This window comes from Pongo abelii, chromosome 6 (assembly GCF_028885655.2).
Source record: "Pongo abelii isolate AG06213 chromosome 6, NHGRI_mPonAbe1-v2.0_pri, whole genome shotgun sequence".
In the NCBI taxonomy this organism is placed as follows: domain Eukaryota; kingdom Metazoa; phylum Chordata; class Mammalia; order Primates; family Hominidae; genus Pongo; species Pongo abelii.
The window spans coordinates 87,839,791-87,858,710 of record NC_071991.2 but is presented as its reverse complement, the minus strand read 5'-3'; the positions used below and the strand labels follow the sequence as shown (position 1 = coordinate 87,858,710).

At 35.4% G+C, this 18,920-nt stretch overlaps 1 pseudogene; it reads left to right on the top strand.

The window, feature by feature from the left end:
- Positions 1-16,747: 16,747 nt before the first annotated feature.
- LOC100447694 (elongation factor 1-alpha 1-like) lies at positions 16,748-18,663 on the top strand (annotated as a pseudogene).
- The last annotated feature ends 257 nt before the right edge of the window (positions 18,664-18,920 follow it).

Below are 18,920 nucleotides of genomic sequence, written 5' to 3'. Positions count from 1 at the left end.
AAAAATGATGTTTAAAAAATATTTGGGCATCACGTGACCCAGTCAAGTTGACACATAAAATTAACTATCACATGAAGGTTGTGTGACTCTGCTCAACTTTATAGTTCCTGGGAGAAAAATATGATTGACAACATCAGAGTTAATGGGCAAAAGCTGGAAGTATTCCCCTCAAGAACTGGAGCAAGACAGAATGCCTTCTCTCACCACTTCTATTCAACATAGTACTAGAAGTCCTTGCCAGAGCAATCAGGCAAGAGGAAGAAATATAAGGCATCCAATAGGAAAGAAGAAGGCAAACTATCTCTCTTCACTGACAATATGATTCGATACCTAGAAAACCCTAAAGACTCCACCAAAAGGCTCCTGGAACTAATAAACAAGTTCAGTAAAATTTCAGGATACAAAATTAGTGTAAAACTATCAGTAGCATTTCTATACACCAATAACGTTCAAGCTGAGAGCCAAATCAAGAATGCAATCCCATTTACAATAGCTGCAGAAAAAATAAAATACCTAGGAGTACCTCTAACCAAGGAGACGAAAGATCTCTACAAGGAGAACTACAAATTACTGTTTAAAGAAATCATAGATGACACAAACAAATGGAAAAGCATTCCATGCTCATGGGTTGAAAGAATTAATATCATTAAAATGGCCATACTGCTCAAAGCAATCTACAGACTCAATGCTATTCCTATCAAGCCCAGCAATGTTATCTTTCACAGAAATAGAAAAACTATTCTAAATTCATATGGAACCAAAAAAGAGCCTGAACAGCTAGAGCTTTCCTAACAAAAGGAACAAAGATGGGGGCATCACATTATCTGACTTCAAACTATGCTATAACACGTAATCAAAACAGCATGGTACTGGTACAAAAACAAAGTCACATAGACAAATGGAACAGAATAGAGAACCCAGAAATAAAGCCACACAGCTACAGTCATCTGATTTTCAACAAACTTGACAAAAACAAGCAATGGAGAAAGGACTCCCTATTGAATAAATGATGTTAGGATAGCTGGCTAGCCATATGCAGAAGAATTAAACTGAACCACTATCTCTCACTATATACAAAATTTAACTGAAGATGGATTAAATATTTAAATGTAAGATCTCGAATTATAAGAATCCTAGAAGAAAAGCTATGAAATACTATTCTGGACATCAGTCTTGGGAAAGAATTTATGATTAAGCCCTCAAAAGCAATTGCAACAAAAACAAAAAACTTGACAAGTGGGACCTCATAAACTCAATAGGCTCTGCACAACAAAACAATCAAGAGAGGAAAGAGACAACCTATATAATGGGAGAAAATATTTGCAAACTAGGCATGTGACAAAGGTCTACTATAGAGAATCTAAAAGGAACTTAATTGAAGAAGCAAAAAGCAAATAACTGCATTAAAAATTAGGCAAAAGACATGAACAGATACTTCTCAAGAGACAGACAAGTGGCCAAGAAGCATATGAAAAAATGTTCAACATCACTAATCATTGGAGAAATGCAAATCAAAACCACAGTGAGATACAGTCTCATACAAGTCAGAATGGCTATTAATAAAAAGTCAAAAAATAACAGATGCTCGTGAGGCTGCAGAGAAAAGGGAACATGATACACTGTTGGTGGGAATGTTAATTAGTGCAGCCACTGTGGAAAACTGGAGATTTTTCCAAGAATCTACAGCAGAACTATGATTTCACCCAGCAATCACATTACTGGGCATATACCCAATGGAAAATAAATTCTTCTACCAAGAAGACACATGTACTAAAATATTCATCACAGTACTATTCACAATAGTAAAGATGTGGAATCAACCTAGCCTCCATCAGTGGCAAACTGAATAAAGAAAATGTGGTACATATATACCATGGAATACCACACAGCCATAAAAAAGAATGAAATCATATCCTTTGCAGCAACATGGAGCAATAATGGAAGCCATTATTCTAAGCAAATTAGTACAGGAACAGAAAACCAAATACCTCGTGTTCTCACTTATTATAAGTGGGAGCTAAACATTGGATACTCGTGGACATAAAAATGGCAACAGACACTGGGGACTATCAGAGGCAGTAGGAAGGAAGGAAGGCAAGAGTTGAAAAACTATAACTGTTAGGTACCATGCTCACTACCTGGGTGATGAGAGCAATCCTATCTCAAACCTTAGCAGCACTCAATATGCCCAGGTAACAAACCTGCAAATATATACCCTGAATCTAAAATAAAAGTTGAAATTACATAAACAACAAAATAATATGGTCGGTCCAGCTTAGAACACTAGGAGTCAACATTCTCTTAAAATTGCTAGATGCAACTGAAGTAGGCCAAAATAGTTCTAATCCATATTTGGTATAATATAATTATCTCATTTTAATTCAAATAATTGATAATATATTTCCAAATTTAAACAAAATCTAAAAGAATTGTATTTTTAGAAGTCAAATAATAACTGCATCATGGGTAGGAATTTAAGGGACTATTTATCACTTTTGCTCTTAGATTTACAAAGTTGTCCAAAAAAGAAAGAGGAAAAAAGTGGATAAAGCAATCTGACTTCTTGTGTATGTGTATTAATTGGCTTAGGTTTGACTACAGCTAACAAAAAAACCCATACAACAATGGTTTTAATAAGAATGATAAGTCTATTTCTTTCTTTAAATTTAAATTTTTTTATTATTATACTTTAAGTTCTGAGATACATGTGCAGATCATGCAGGTTTGTTACATAGGTATACACATGCCATGGTGGTTTGCTGCACCCATCAACCTGTCATCTACATTAGGTATTTCTTCTAATGCTATCCCCCGACAGGCCCCAGTGTGTGATGTTCCCCTCCCTGTGTCCATGTGTTCTCATCGTTCAGCTCCCACTTATGAATGAGAACATGCAGTGTTTGGTTTTCTGTTTTTGTGTTAGTGTGCTGAGAATGATAAATGGTGTTGGAAAAACTGGCTAGCCATATGCAGAAAACTGAAACTCGACCCCTTCCTTATACTTTATACAAAAATTAACTCAAGATGGATTAAAGACTTAAATGTAAGACCTAAAACCGTAAAAACCCTAGAAGAAAACCTACGCAATACCATTCAGAACATAGACATGGGCAAAGACTTCATGACAATATTTTTATCAAGAGTATGGAATAAGTTAGTTGAAGGATGTTATGATGCTACACAGTGTCAGAAAACCACATTACTTTTCTCTTTTCCCTCTATAAAGACTAGGGTTCCCAATATGAACACATGGCAGGAAATGAATGCTTCAGTTCTAACATTGTAGCCTCATTCCAGCCAGTTGAAAGGGCATGTTCTAGAAATTTTATACTTTTTTTCTGTTTACACTCCATTGCCAGGACTCATAGGTCTACTTCCATATTGCTACAAGGTAGGCTGAGAACTGTGGCTTCTGTTCTGGGACACCATGGTCCAACTACATATTAGAGGGAAATCTGTGAATTTGGAATAAGGGCAAATATTAAGAGAAAAGTATCCATTTCTGAAATGCCACAGTTTTCCACTGGCTTCTTTTTAAAGAAAACCGATTTGCCTAGTATTAAAAATAGTCTTACTGGCCGGGCACGGGGGCTCACACCTGTAATCCCAGCACTTTGAAAGGCCGAGGCGGGTGGATCACTTGAGGTCAGGAGTCATCAGCCTGGCCAACATGGTGAAACTCCATCTCTACTAAAAATACAAAAATCCAAAAATTAGCCTGGCGTGGTGGCGCACGCCTGTATTCCTAGCTACTCGGGTGGCTGAGGCATGAGAATCGCTTGAGCCTGGAAGGCAAGGTTGCGGCTAACCGAGATTGGGCCACTGCTCTCCAGCCTGGGTGACAGAGAGAGACTCCATCACAAATATTATATATATATACACACACACACATACATACACACATACACACACATATATATGTATATATAATATATGTATAGTCTTACTGTCAAGAGTCTGTAAGAGCCTGGCCCTTGAAAATATTTGTTGATACAATGGTTCTTCACTTAAAAAAATTTTTAAGGTTCAAACTACTAGCAGTTTTAAAAAATACCTGGGGTTTAAAATTTTTAAGTAAGTATATTTATTTTAAAAGAAAATTGTATTTTACACTAATGAATGGAAAACCCATAATCACTTCCCATAATAGAGAGTAATCACACACATGAATATAATGTAAGCAGTCCTGGGTTTCTGGCTTGTTCAGATGCCAATTTTATTCTATAGAGTTTGGAAAATTCCTTTTTTTGCTTTGTGTGGCTTTAATTCAATTCTCTTATTTTTCTTTCTCATCATCTTTCTTTTCTTCACTTTTTCAATGTTACTCAATTGTTTTCAATTTATCTATTAAATATTTAACATTTTTAGTAATAATACTCTTTATTTTTTGTGTATTAAAAATAGAAAATATTAAGCCATCTCTGAACCCATCACACAACTAACAACTCAGTGTTACCAATAACTTTATTCTTGTCCTGTGTCCCTCACATCCCATTGCTCTGCCACTCCCCCAGAGCAATCTCTATACTGAATTTTCCGTTTATCCTCCCTTGAATGTTTCCGATACATAAGTCCTCACTTAACTTTGTTGGGGTAGGTTCTTTGAAACTACAACTTCAAACAAAGTGATGTATAGTGAAACCAATTTTATCTAGGCTAATTTACCTAAACAAGTCAAGTTACATGACATATTTCTGGTCGCAAAAACATCACCAAACTTCTTTAATAAAGACCCCAAACACTTCTAATATTAAACATTGAAATAAATGAATGTGAGCTCTACATACATTTAAGAAAGATTAATAAGAAGTAAGATAATCATTTATCCAATTTTTGGTGGATAAGTGAGTGATGATGGTCATAGTGATGGTGGGTTAAATCAAGAAATAAATGTTTGCAAGGAATAATTTTAAGGAGTACCTCCTACAACCGTGTAGTTCAAACAGATACAATAATGAATATCGGAGGCTCGCTGAGCACTTTTGTACCACATCATTTATTGTCATGCATTTGTATTTTTATTGTACATCTTGCAGATTTTTATTTTACAATAACTTGTATTAATTTATTCATTCGTTTCCCAACCAGCTTATTTTAGTTCAGGGTCAAGGATGGCCAGAGCCTATTCCATAAGCTCAGGGCATAGGATGGAAACCAACCCTTAATGGGGATGCCAATCCCTTGCAGGGGGCACATGTACACACACATACCCCTACTCATTTATATTGGGACAATTTGGACGTGCCAAGTCATCTAACCGTGCACATCTTTAGGATGTGGGAGAAAACTGGTGTACACAAGAAAACCTATGCAGACGTGGAGAAAATTTGCAAACTCCTCATGGTGGCCCTGCCAGGAGTGGAATTTTTTTTCTCATCAAGTTTAAAAGTAACCAACATTGAACAAAACAAAGGTATTTGAGAAACTGCTACAATTTCATTACATACTCAAGTATCCCTAAACAATATATTATTTAATTTTTTTGTTTTTAGTTTTCTTATTATCTAGTGTAATATATTTACACCCAACTTATTGTTTGTATTTCCTGGCCAACCGATTAAGTTTCCTCTGAAAACTTGAAAAAAAAATCCAGTAATATGCTAGCACATTTGTATCATTGAAAAAAACATATAAGGGCTATAGTCAAAAGAAGCACAATATTTTTAAGTTGAGATTCTACAGCAATTCACATTTTCTTAAAGATTCTTCAAAGATGTCTGATAATGTTATATATAAATATTTCAACATAAGCTGTCAATGTGAGCCAGATTTAGTGATTTATTTCACTATTTATTCAATCATAAAATAAAGTAAATAGGCATTATTTTCACTTGTTTCACTATTATCTATTTTTATATAATTTAACAATTTGAAACCATATTTTAATCTAACATTATCTTCATATAATTTTGTAAACAAAATGGACATTATTAAAGACACAAAATACTGGAACACACTGGGGGAAAATCCACGAGTGAAAGAATCTGTAGTATATGTTAGACAGAAAGGAAACCTCTCTTTGAGAGTGGATACATGTTCATTCATTCATTTGTTAATTATGTAATTGTTATGCTAGACATTCTAATGTCTAATGATATGCTAGACATTCTAATCTGTGTGTGTGGGATGACCAAATACACACATGAGTTTCTAGAATTTTAATAATAGAGTCTAAATAGTTTAGCCACCAAAGAAATATTTGCTTATAAACTGTAATTAGGGCTGGGAAGAAAATGAGCAGATAGCCATATCAGTTGGAAAATGACCAGTAAAATGGAAGATAGAAATAAATTTCCATAAGAGGCAAAAGGAAAAATTTATAGAGAAGATTGTAACAGGCTGATAGAATTTTCAAAGATTTTGGCTAAAGATTAGCTTAGAAAGGAAATTTAAGTGTAGGAGAAACATAAGAAAAATCACAGGCATCCAAAAATGTGGGATTTGTTCAGAGAGTATCGTGCAATTCTGTTTGTTGAACACTTAAACAGTATTGACTCTGCACCAAATACTGGCCTAAATATTTATCTTAGCTCATTTACTCTTTACAGTCACTATTTCAGGGAGATTCTATTATTTTTCCCATATTCAGATGAGGAAATTGAGGCATGGAGAAGAAAGAAACTTGCTTAAATTTACAGAACCCAAAAAGGATCACTATGAACCCTGACTGGATAGATAGTGAATAAAGCACTGAGGAAGTAATCTGAGATTCTAGTTTCCTCATCTGCAGTGTATATTTAGGGTAAAATGAAATAGAAGGCCAAGTTTGCAATTCTTTGCATAAGAGTATGAGTATTAATTATTGATCCTTTCTGCAGTGGGAGATGGGCTCCAAAGGGAGTAATAAACATTAGTGTTTGGCAATGTTTGGTGATGTTTGTTAGACATATATTTTGGGACTGGCATAGGCTTTGGTTCACATTGTTTTTAATCCTCACAATACAATGATATGAAACAGAGTTTCTCTGAATTCTATTCATTCTGAGAACAGTATGACTAATTGTGAGGCTTCCATAATAAGCAAAATAAAGAACTGAAATGTAGAGTTCATTCTTCTCTTTCCTTTAACAATCTACAGCCCTGGGGGCAGTGCCCAGCTCAGAAGGAAAGTTCACAGCCTTAAAATGGTTAATCATATACTTGTGTTGAGAAATGTTTTGAAATAAGTATTTCTCTGAAATTCAATCTTCTCTAAGATTGCCTTGATCCGAATTCTAAAGTACAACAGATTGAAGCATAATCAGACAAATCTTCATTTATTTCTAGTTTGCTCACATGATTAACTTACATGTACAAGTTTCAGTAACTTTATTGCCGAGGAAAAGGAAGCTCAGTGTTTCCAGAGATTCCCAAGCTTTTCGTTTCATTGGGCCTTAGTCATGTTTTCAAAATGTTATAAGACTGAAAGGAATACTTTAGAGTTTCATTTATTAAGCAATAAAGTCTAAACTTTATAAATGCTTATGTCCTAACAATTTGTTAGATGTTTAGGGAAAATAATACACGTAAGTTACAAAAATAATGTGACATTTAATTTTTAGATAAGCACAATTACTTACTAGTGATATGTATGTATCTAGTGAATACTGCACAACTTCTCAGATATTAGATCCAGACTAGACACAGCCGGGACCCCCATTTTATCTGTTCTACATTGTGTTTTTTTACTGCTTACTTGCTTATCATTGTAGTAATCACTGAAAACAAAACTTTGCAAAGATATGCCATTGAAAGGAATGTAGTATAAACCACTGTTAAAACTGAACTACTTCAACCTACTAGTTTGCAGCATCTGACAGATGTTAAGTATCATTGTGTTTCCCTTAAAACTTTAAAATATTCCATGGTTCTGGGTGAATTTTGTGGTTTTAACCCAGGACACAATTGCACAGGTAGTGAAACATCAGTATATATGATTCAGCACATTTTAAGAATTTGACCTGAACACATTTCACTTTGCATCCAAACATACTGGATTCAAAACACATATTCCAACCCTAATGTTTTTATTTCAGATAGATTATCCCATAGATGCATTATGTTGTTCGGGGGGACTAAAAGTATGGATTCAAATCAAGTTTCAAATTCTTGTTTCACTATTTATTAGCTAGAAGTTTGTCTCTGAGCAAGTTACCTAAGACCTTTGAGCCTAGTTCCTTCATATATAATGTGGAAATAATAATAATAAGCACATCTCATAGTAGTTGTCAGAATTATAGTAAATATTATACTTTGAGTACCCAATACAGTATTTGGCACCTTTGGGGCTACAGTGAATGTTATTTTCCTTCTTATTTTCTCTACAAAGAGAGATTTTCTCATGAAGTTAACCAAGTTTCTATTTCAAATAACACATATTTAAAATGAGAAATCTTTCTGTAAATACCATGAGGGCAATGATTCATAAATTAGCAAAATGGAAACTAACACATATGAGATCAGATGTTTAATTTTGGAGGATTTATGCCATGGCAAACATTAACAATGTCTTCCCTGATGGTAGTTTGTATTTCTGTGGGATCGGTGGTGATATCCCCTTTATCATTTTTTATTGCGTCTATTTGATTCTTCCCTCTTTTCTTCTTAATGAGTCTTGCTAGCAGTCTATCAATTTTGTTGATCTTATCAAAAAACCAGCTCCCGGATTCATTATTTTTTGAAAGGTTTTTTGTGTCTCTATTTCCTTCAGTTCTGCTCTGATCTTAGTTATTTCTTGCCTTCTGCTAGCTTTTAAATGTGTTTGCTCTTGCTTCTCTAGTTATTTTAATTGTGATGTTAGGGTGTCAATTTTAGATCTTTCCTGCTTTCTCTTGTGGGCATTTAGGGCTATAATTTTCCCTCTACACACTGCTTTAAATGTGTCCCAGATATTCTGGTATTTTGTGTCTGTGTTCTCATTGGATTCAAAGAACATCTTTAACACCTCTACGCAAATAAACTAGAAAATCTAGAATAAATGGATAAATTCCTGGACACATACACTCTCCTAAGACTAAACCAGAAAGATGTCGAATCCCTGAATAGACCAATAACAGGCTCTGAAATTGAGGCAATAATTAATAGACTACCAACCAAAAATTCCAGGACCAGACGGATTCACAGCCAAATTCTACCAGAGGTACAAGGAGGAGCTGGTACCATTCCTTCTGAAACTATTCCAATCAACAGAAAAAGAGGGAATCCTCCCTAACTCATTTTATGAGGCCAGCATCATCCTGATACCAAAGCCTGTCAGAGACACAACAAAAAAAGAATTTTAGACCAATATCTCTGATGAACATTGATGCAAAAATTCTCAATAAAATACTGGCAAACCAAATCCAGCAGCACATCAAAAAGTTTATCCACAATGATCAAGTGGGCTTCATCCCTGGGATGCAAGGCTGGTTCAACATACACAAATCAATAAACATAATCCATCATATAATCAGAACCAAAGACAAAAACCACATGATTATCTCAATAGATGCAGAAAAGGCCTTTGACAAAATTCAACAACGCTTCATGCTAAAAATTCTCAATAAATTAGGTATTGATGGGATGTATCTCAAAATAAAAAGAGCTATTTATGACAAACCAACAGCCAATATCATACTGAATGGGCAAAAACTGGAAGCATGCCCTTTGAAAACGGGCACAAGACAGGGATGCCCTCTCTCACCACTCCTATTCAACATAGTGTTGGAAGTTCTGGCCAGGGCACTCAGGCAGGAGAAAGAAATAAAGGGCATTCAATTAGGAAAAGAGGAAGTCAAATTGTCCCTGTTTGCTGTCCCTGTTTACAGATAACATGATTGTATATCTAGAAAACCCCATCATCTCAGCCCAAAATCTCCTTAAGCTGATAAGCAACTTCAGCAAAGTCTCGGGATACAAAAATCAATGTGCAAAAATCAAAAGCATTCCTATACACCAATAACAGACAAACAAAGAGCCAAATCATGAGTGACCTCCCATTCACAATTGTTTCAAAGACAATAAAATACCTAGAAATCCAACTTACAAGGGAAGTGAAGGACCTCTTCAAGAACTGCAAACCACTGCTCAACAAAATAAAAGAGGACACAAACAAATGGAAGAACATTCCATGCTCATGGATAGGAAGAATCAATATCATGAAAATGGCCATACTGCCCAAGGTAATTTATACATTCAATGCCATCCCCATCAAGCTAACAATGACTTCCTTCACAGAATTGGAAAAAACTACTTTAAAGTTCATGTGGAACCAAAAAAGAGCCCGCATTGCCAAGACAATTCTAAACCAAAAGAACAAAGCTAGAGGCATCACGCTACCTGACTTCAAACTATACCACAAGGCTACAGTAATCAAAACAGCATGGTACTGGTACCAAAACAGAGATATAGACCAATGGAACAGAACAGAGCCCTCAGAAATAATACCACACATCTACAACTATCTGATCTTTGACAAACCTGAGAAAAACAAGCAATGGGGAAAGGATTCCCTATTTAATAAATGGTGCTGGGAAAACTGGCTAGCCATATGTAGAAAGCTGAAACTGAATCCTTCCTTATACCTTATACAAAAATTAATTCAAGATGGATTAAAGACTTAAATGTTAGACCAAAAACCATAAAAACCCTAGAAGAAAATCTAGGCAATACCATTCAGGACATAGGCATGGGCAAGGACTTCATGACTAAAACACCAAAAGCAATGGCAACAAAAGCCAAAATTGACAAATGGGATCTAATTAAACTAAAGAGCTTCTGCACAGCAAAAGAAACTACCATCAGAGTGAACACGCAACCTACAGAATGGGAGAAAATTTTTGCAATCTACCCATCTGACAAAGGGCTAATATCCAGAATCTACAAAGAACTTAAACAAATTTACAAGAAAAAATCAAACAACCCCATCAAAAAGTGAGCAAAGGATATGAACAGACACTTCTCAAAAGAAGACATTTATGCAGCCAACAGACTCATGAAAAAATGCTTATCATCACTGGCCATCAGAGAAATGCAAATCAAAACCACAATGAGATACCATCTCACACCAGTCAGAATGGTGATCATTAAAAAGTCAGGAAACAACAGGTGCTGGAGAGGATGTGGAGAAATAGGAACACTTTTACACTGTTGGTGGGACTGTAAACTAGTTCAACCATTGTGGAAGACAGTGTGGCAATTCCTCAAAGATCTAGAACTAGAAATACCATTTGACCCAGCCATCCCATTACTGGGTATATACCCAAAGGATTATAAATCATGCTGCTATAAAGACACATGCACACATATGTTTATTGCAGCACTATTCACAATAGCAAAGACTTGGAACCAACCCAAATGTCCATCAATGATAGACTGGATTAAGAAAATGTGGCACATATACACCATGGAATACTATGCAGCCATAAAAAAGGATGAGTTCATGTCCTTTGTAGGGACATGGATGAAGCTGGAAACCATCCTTCTCAGCAAACTATCGCAAGGACAGAAAACCAAACACCGCATGTTCTCACTCATAGGTGGGAACTGAACAATGAGAACACATGGACACAGGAAGGGGAACATCACACACCAGGGCCTGTTGTGGGGTGGGAGGAGGGCGGATGGATAGTATTAGGAGATATACCTAATGCTAAATGACGAGTTAATGGGTGCAGCACACCAACATGGCACATGTATACATATGTAACAAACCTGCACATTGAGCACATGTACCCTAGAACTTAAAGTATAATAATTAAAAAAAAAAAATCTCTTCCCTAAAAACAGGTATGTCAGTGGCAAGTAAGAAGCGAAAGGCCGAGAAGCAAGAAGTCAAGCAAAAGGCGGCTAGATTTAGACAGTAGGAACAGATGTACCCTATATCAAAAGATGTTCCATATGTTCCCCTCAAAAAATTTATAGGAAAAATTATTTTTTAGGTTTTTTTTTCCAATTTTTGAGAGTACTATTGCTCAGAGTTGTCATTAAGATCAAGAATTCGTAACGCATTTTTTTTTATGTGTATGTTATGTGTGATTGTGTGGCTGACGAAACCATCGAACTAGTGGATTTCACTACCCATTCTACTCATCTTTCTGCAGATCTGACATAGGTAGTTGGGAAAATTATTTCTGGAGAAGAATCTCATTCATTCAAAATTCCTTAGAGCTATATGAGATCATTAATAAAGATTTTCTCAATTAACTGCTAAATCAGTAATTAAGGCAAAGAGATCTACCACAAATGAAAGGATTAAAAATTCAGTCACATCTAGGAATGATGGATATTCATCACACACCGTCTTTAACTGTAAACTATGACTCTCCCTACCAATTAAACATAACAAAAAGAAGAAAAGTTAGATGGTTTTCAACTGGTCAAACTGCCAAGACAGTAATGAGATTGTATGGTATAGCATAACACTTTTAAAAAAAAGTATACATGTTTTAAAACACAATTTTAAAATAGCTTGAAATATATTTGAGCTAAGTTAAAACTGATCAGAAACATTTATTTGCAGGACCACATAAAATTACAGTAATGGAAAGGCAGCATGATATACTAATAGTTACAGCTACACCCTACACTTGCATAGAGCAGCATATATGCCAGACCATGTTTTAATTATTAAATATAATGTAAAAATGCTAAAAGTAGAGTACAATAACCTAGTAAATTCCTTTATATTTAAATTTATTAAGATAAAAACACAGAATTTTAAAAACCTGGATATGTTCATTTTAGTTTAACAGGATATGTAAAGTCTCACAAAAATTGAAAAAGCCTATAACCAAACACCTTTCCCTCTTTTACTAGATGGCAACCTTTTCTTTAACATTTTTAAATGTTGGCCAAAGCTCCTGTTATTAGCCCTGTGATGAGTGTGTTTGGGCAGTCTAGAAAAGACAGTACTAGTTCTACAGGGCAGTGTTACAATTTTTCTTAAATTTTTTTCCTTGCCCATGACTAATTACATTTAGACCTTTTGTAAATTAAGAATTTCAAGTTTCATGCTAATTTACATGACTGATAGCAGCCTTTACTCAAAGAGTAGCTTCTGTTTATATCTTTATCAAATGCTGCTCTATCTAGTCAGCTTTTTCATGATTGCAAATCTGAAGGAGTATTTTTTTCTGTCCTAGAAAGAATGACTACAAATCTGAAGAAGTATTTTGTGTGTGTGTCAATGCAAAAATTGCACTGGACAAAGTTAAATAAGGAAGCAAGACTTTATTCAAGGCCGTTACAATAGGGGAGCAAGACCATAATACAATCTGAACTCATCTTTGCTGAAACAAGGGGTGAGAAAGTTTTAAGCACTGTAGTAAGAGGGAAAACGTAGGCCATTTGTATTGGCTCATTGGCTTTACCCAAAGGACAAGTAAACCTTCTTTTATCATTGTGACAGGAGGTAATTTTACAATTTGGAGCAAGCCACCCACTCAGGAAGTTAAGCTCCAATGTTCTTACAGAGACCTGGAGGTAACACTTTATCTTCCTTGATAATTACATATCAAAGGGATGGCTCCTGGATACTTGAGAAAGACAATCCTGAGTTGTGAAACTGGTAAGAGGCTTTTAGAAAGATTTACATCTCAAAGGGGCAGATAAAGGATTTACAATTAAAGTTTTCTGAAGTAAATGCTCTAAGGAAAGGGAGGTCAAGGGACCTAGCTAGAGTCAAGAAAGAGTCTGTCTAAAGCTTAATCAAGCTGGAAGGAACTTGAAGACCATCTTGATCACAAGTATTAACAGAAATTCAGTTGCGAAAACTGATGAGAACCGTATAATAATGGCAAATGGTTGGGATGCAGAAGTTATCCCAGTGTTTAATCTTACCAGAGTTTATTATGATTATGATGATGTGCTCATTAGGTACATTTAAGAAATCACCATGAACCCCATTCATAAGGTGAAAGTGTATTGTGTCCATGTACACGTGAGTCAGACCTCTCATTGATTCTCACCCCTCCCACAGAAATGTGTGAGAAAATCATGGAACATTTTTAAATTGCATGTGTTTTCATAATCTTTGTTAATCTGACACAAAATGGACCATATTTATACTTTGAATCCTTATAGCCCATCATTTTCATGGTGGACTGTTATGATGTACAGTGGGCCTCTATAACATCCGTTATCAGGCTTTTGGTTAATTCTGTAAATTATCACTGGAGTATAATAGAATTAACCTAGAATTTAAGGTGGGAAAAATAAGGTGAAATTGTGGGTAGATTTATACCTTTGTCAAGACGACTTTTGTAATTTAGAATGTTCCAAAGGTAGAATTGATTTGGTTGGGAGGTAGAGAACTCTCTGTTAATCAGAGCATTCGAACTGAAACTTCATATAAGACATAATCAAAAGAATCAATAAATTGGTTGAAAAAACAGTATTATTGACCTCTAAGGCCCTCTTTTTAACTTTACAGTATTTAGATTTGCCATCTGTCCAGCCAAAGTTATTACCACTTTCTTATTCAATTATTATTACTTGAATGCTAGTTATAATTCACTTGAATTCCCACATTTTTGTTTCATAGATTTAGTTAGAATATTAAATGAAGTATTATGCCTTGAATGTATTTGTTCTAAACATATGCAAAACAGAAACAAAAGTCTTCTAGCTCTCTATTTGCCCAAATTAAAATGCAGTTGAAAAGTCATAATTAGTAGGTAATGTAAAGCAATAGAAACTTTGAAGGCCCTTAGCTTCCTGAAGAAAATTTTCATAACTGAAATTATCACTGGTTTGTGTATACAAAGTTTTTCCCAATAATTTGGCAGTAGTTAGTATTTTAAAATCCTATCTAAGGGATTTGTGTTGAATTTTTAATATATTCTTTTTTATTGATAATTTGGCTGAATATAAATTATAGTAAAATATTCTGAAAAAGTTAAAAAATTCAGTCAATTGTCTGGTACATTGTCTTTCTAATGAAAAGGACCCTGGAGTTTCCAAACATTCATTTTCCCATACCATTTTATTGCATAAAGACTCCTTCCAAAGATTGTAAAGGAATGGGTCTTTTTTGTTCTTTTCATTATTTCAAGAGTAGAATTTCCACTTCCTTTACTAGCCATTTTTGGCAGATAATAATCATTTGGCATATTTTTATGATGCTTTGTATCACTTACTGTAGACATAAGCATTTCCCCTTGAGAAGCTTTCTAAAGAGAGCATTTGACAACTACTTAAAAAATGATTGGATGATATTCTCAACATTTATCCATTACCCATTTTACATTTTGCTTAACAAAGAAATGCGTCGAAGATGGACTTACAGTTCAAAAGAAACTCCAGGAGAAACAATTACTTTGGCACAAAAACTATATTTCACTTCTTGAATTAATTGATTTGGGAATCAGCAAACTGGAACTATAATTTTAAGTCCTAAGACATAATGCACATGCATTACACAGAGAATCTTGCCCTGAAGCTTGTAGTTAATGAAATAAACTATTGAAAAAAATGTAGCTTTGGAAAATGTTTTAAATGTAGTATTGTGTTCCAATTCTTTTTTGGTAAACTTGTTAATCTGTTAGGTTGAGGAAAATGTGATTGATTTCAAAAGTGTCACTCTGATAGAATAAAGCCACCTCAGAAAAGAAGAGATTGTTAAGGGCAAACAGGTACCAAAGCACTAGCTGATTCTACATGCAGAGTATTTGTATCATATATGAACTTGTAAGGAATTCCCACATAACCTAACTAAATATATTTTGTGATTTGTAGTACTGAACAAATATTTGTTCCTGCTACTTGTTTTTATTAAATATTGTAAACTCGTGACCCATAGGCTGCATTTAATAAGTTTTGTTCAGTCTGCATATTTTTGTTTTTCTTTGTTCTTTTTCTGAATTTTAAAATGTGTTAACATTTAAAAATTATATTTATTTAAATATCCAGATGTCTGGTATATCTTGAAAAATTGAAACTCCAATTGTGTCGGGCCCCCTGCCCCACATGGCATTCATATACCCATTTATTTATGTATCCATCTTTTCAATTAGTGAATAAATGTTTATTGAAAACTAATTATGTGCCGGGCACTGATGTAGGAATTGGAAATATAGAAGGTCCCTGCTCTCATGAAGCTCCTGTATTAGATAGAGAGGGATTGCACTTTTCCAGTTCATTACAAATAGCATCTCTCTTTAATTATGTGTTTTCTTGGCTTAAAATTTTAATTCCTAGTCTATATACTTGGAATGAGAGATGACATAAAGTTAACTCTAAAGGAATTTTTTAAATTAATGTTTTTATTTTGCCTTGAGAACTTTTTAAGATTAAAATCTGATACCTTAAATTGTATGAGTAAAATTATAATTTAAAAACTGGCAAAGAATGTAAATACTTATCATGTTTAACTAAAATGTCAGTTAACTATAGTCAGCTCTGATTTTTTTCTCATTTTCTGTTTATCAAACATTTATAGAGCATTAATTATGCACTATAAAATATTTTAGGTATGAAATTATATACATGATAAGGCATGACTCCTCTTAATATGAAATAAATTTAACACAATGTGATAGACTGTAATAGAGTTTACATACAAAGTATCATCAGAATATTTAAAAAAGAAAGCCAAATTTTTCTTGGGAATTCAAGGAAGGTCTCACAGAAAAAGGGACATTTGGTTCTTTCTTAAAGAAGATGACAAAAACAAAAAGTAGTCATTTTCTAGGAATATAAGACCCAAGAAACAGAATGTACAAACCATGAAAGCACAAGGTGTCATAATATAGAAAACTGATAGTCCTAAAATTTATTTAGTAAATGGTTCTGGTTTACTTTTCAACAAATCTTTCTCTGGATCTGTTAATACTGTGTTACTGAATGGTTGGGCTGTCAATCTCCTCTGCCGACATCAGCTTAGCGTAAGTGTACTTGTCAAAAAGAAAGGCTTTTGGTTTCATCTGAGACCTACTGAAACAGAACGCATTTGCATTTTTTGAAAGAGTTCTCTTTGATATTTACAACAATAGGCTGGTATAATATATTTTCCCGTAGAATTAACAAGGAAACAAAAAGTGTTCTATAAAAATAGTAGGGTTTCTTTTCCCCCTGTGGGTTTGCAACCAGAAAACAAGGGTTGTGAAAACAACCCCAAGAGCCGAAATGGGAAAGGAACACACTCATATCAGCATTGTGGTCATTGGACACATAGATGGGGCAAGTCCACCACTACTGGCCATCTGATCCACAAATGAGGAGGCATCGACAAAAGAACCATTGAAAAATTTGAGAAGGAGGCTGCTGAGATGGGAATGGGCTCGTTCAAGTATGCCTGGGTCTTGGATAAACTGAAAGCTGAGTGTGAACATGGTATCACCATTGATATATCTCCCTGCCAAAATTTGAGACCAGCAAGTACTACATGACTATCATTGATTCCCGAGGACACAGACACTTTATCAAAAACATGATTATAGGGACATCTCAGGATGACCTTGCTGTCCTGATTGTTGCTGCTGGTGCTGGTGAATTTGAAGCTGGTATCTCCAAGAATGGGCAGACCAATGAGCATGCCCTTCTGGCTTACACACTGGGTGGGAAACAACTAATTGTTGATGTTAACAAAATGGATCCCACTGAGCCACCCTACAGCCAGAAGAAATACAAATAAATCATTAAAGAAGTCAGCACTTTCATTAAGAAAATTAACCACAGCCCCTGACACAGTAGCATTTGTGTCAGTTTCTGTTTGGAATGGTGACAACATGCTGGAGCCAAGTGCTAACATGCCTTGGTTCAAGGGATGGAAAGTCACTTGTAAAGATGTCAATGCCAGTGGAACCAAGCTGCTTGAGGCTCTGGACTGCATCCTACCACCGGCTTGTCCAACTGACAAGCCCTTGTCCCTGCCTCTCTAGGATGTCTACAAAATTGGTGGTGTTGCTACTCTGCCTATTGGCGGAGTGGGGACTGGTGTTCTCAAACCTGGTATGGTAATCACCTTTGCTCCAGTCAATGTTACAACTGAAGTAAAGTCTGTTGAAATGCACCATGAAGCTTTGAGTGACTCTCTTCTTCAGAACAATGTGGCCTTCAATGTCAAGAATGTGTCTGTCAAAAATGTTCACTGTGGCAATGTTGCTGGTGACAACAAAAATGATCCACCAATGGTAACAACTGGCTTCACTGCTCAGGTGATTATCCTGAAGCATCCAGTCCAAATCAGTGCTGGCTATTCCCCTCTACTGGATTGCCACACAGCTCACATTGCATGCAAATTTGCTGAGCTGAAGGAAAAGATTGATTGCCATTCAGGTAAGAAGCTGAAAGACGGCCCTAAATTCTTGAAGTCTGGTGATGTTGCCATCAGTTGATATGGTTCTTGGCAAGCCCATGTGTGTTGAGAGCTTCTCAGACTATCCTCCTTTGGGTTGCTTTGCTGTTCATGATATGAGATGGAGAATTGCCATGGATGTCATCAAAGCAGTGGACAAGAAGGCTGCTGGAGCTGGAAAGGTCACCAAGTCTGCCCAGGAAGTTCAGAAGGCTAAATGAATGTTATCCCTAATACCTGCCACCCCAGTCTTAATCAGTGGTAGAAGAATGGTCTCAGAATGGTTTGTTTCAATTGGCCATTTAAGTTTAATAGTAAAAGACTGGTTAACGATAACAATGCCTCATAAAACCTTCAGAAGGAAAGAAGAATGTTTTGTGGACCACTTTTTTTTTTTTTTTGGCAAGTGGCAGTTTTAAGTTATTAGTTTTTAAAATCTCTACTACCTTTTTTTTTTTGAGACAGAATCTCACTCTGTTGCCCAGGTTGGAGTGCAGTGGTGTGACCTCGACTCACTGCAACCTCTGCCTCCTGGGTTCCAGTGAATCTCCTGCCTCAGCCTCCCTAGTAGCTGGGACTACAGGCGCTTGCCACCGTGCCCGGCTAATTTATTTATTTTTTATTTTTTTGTATTTTTAGTATAGACAGGGTTTTCCCATGTTGGCCA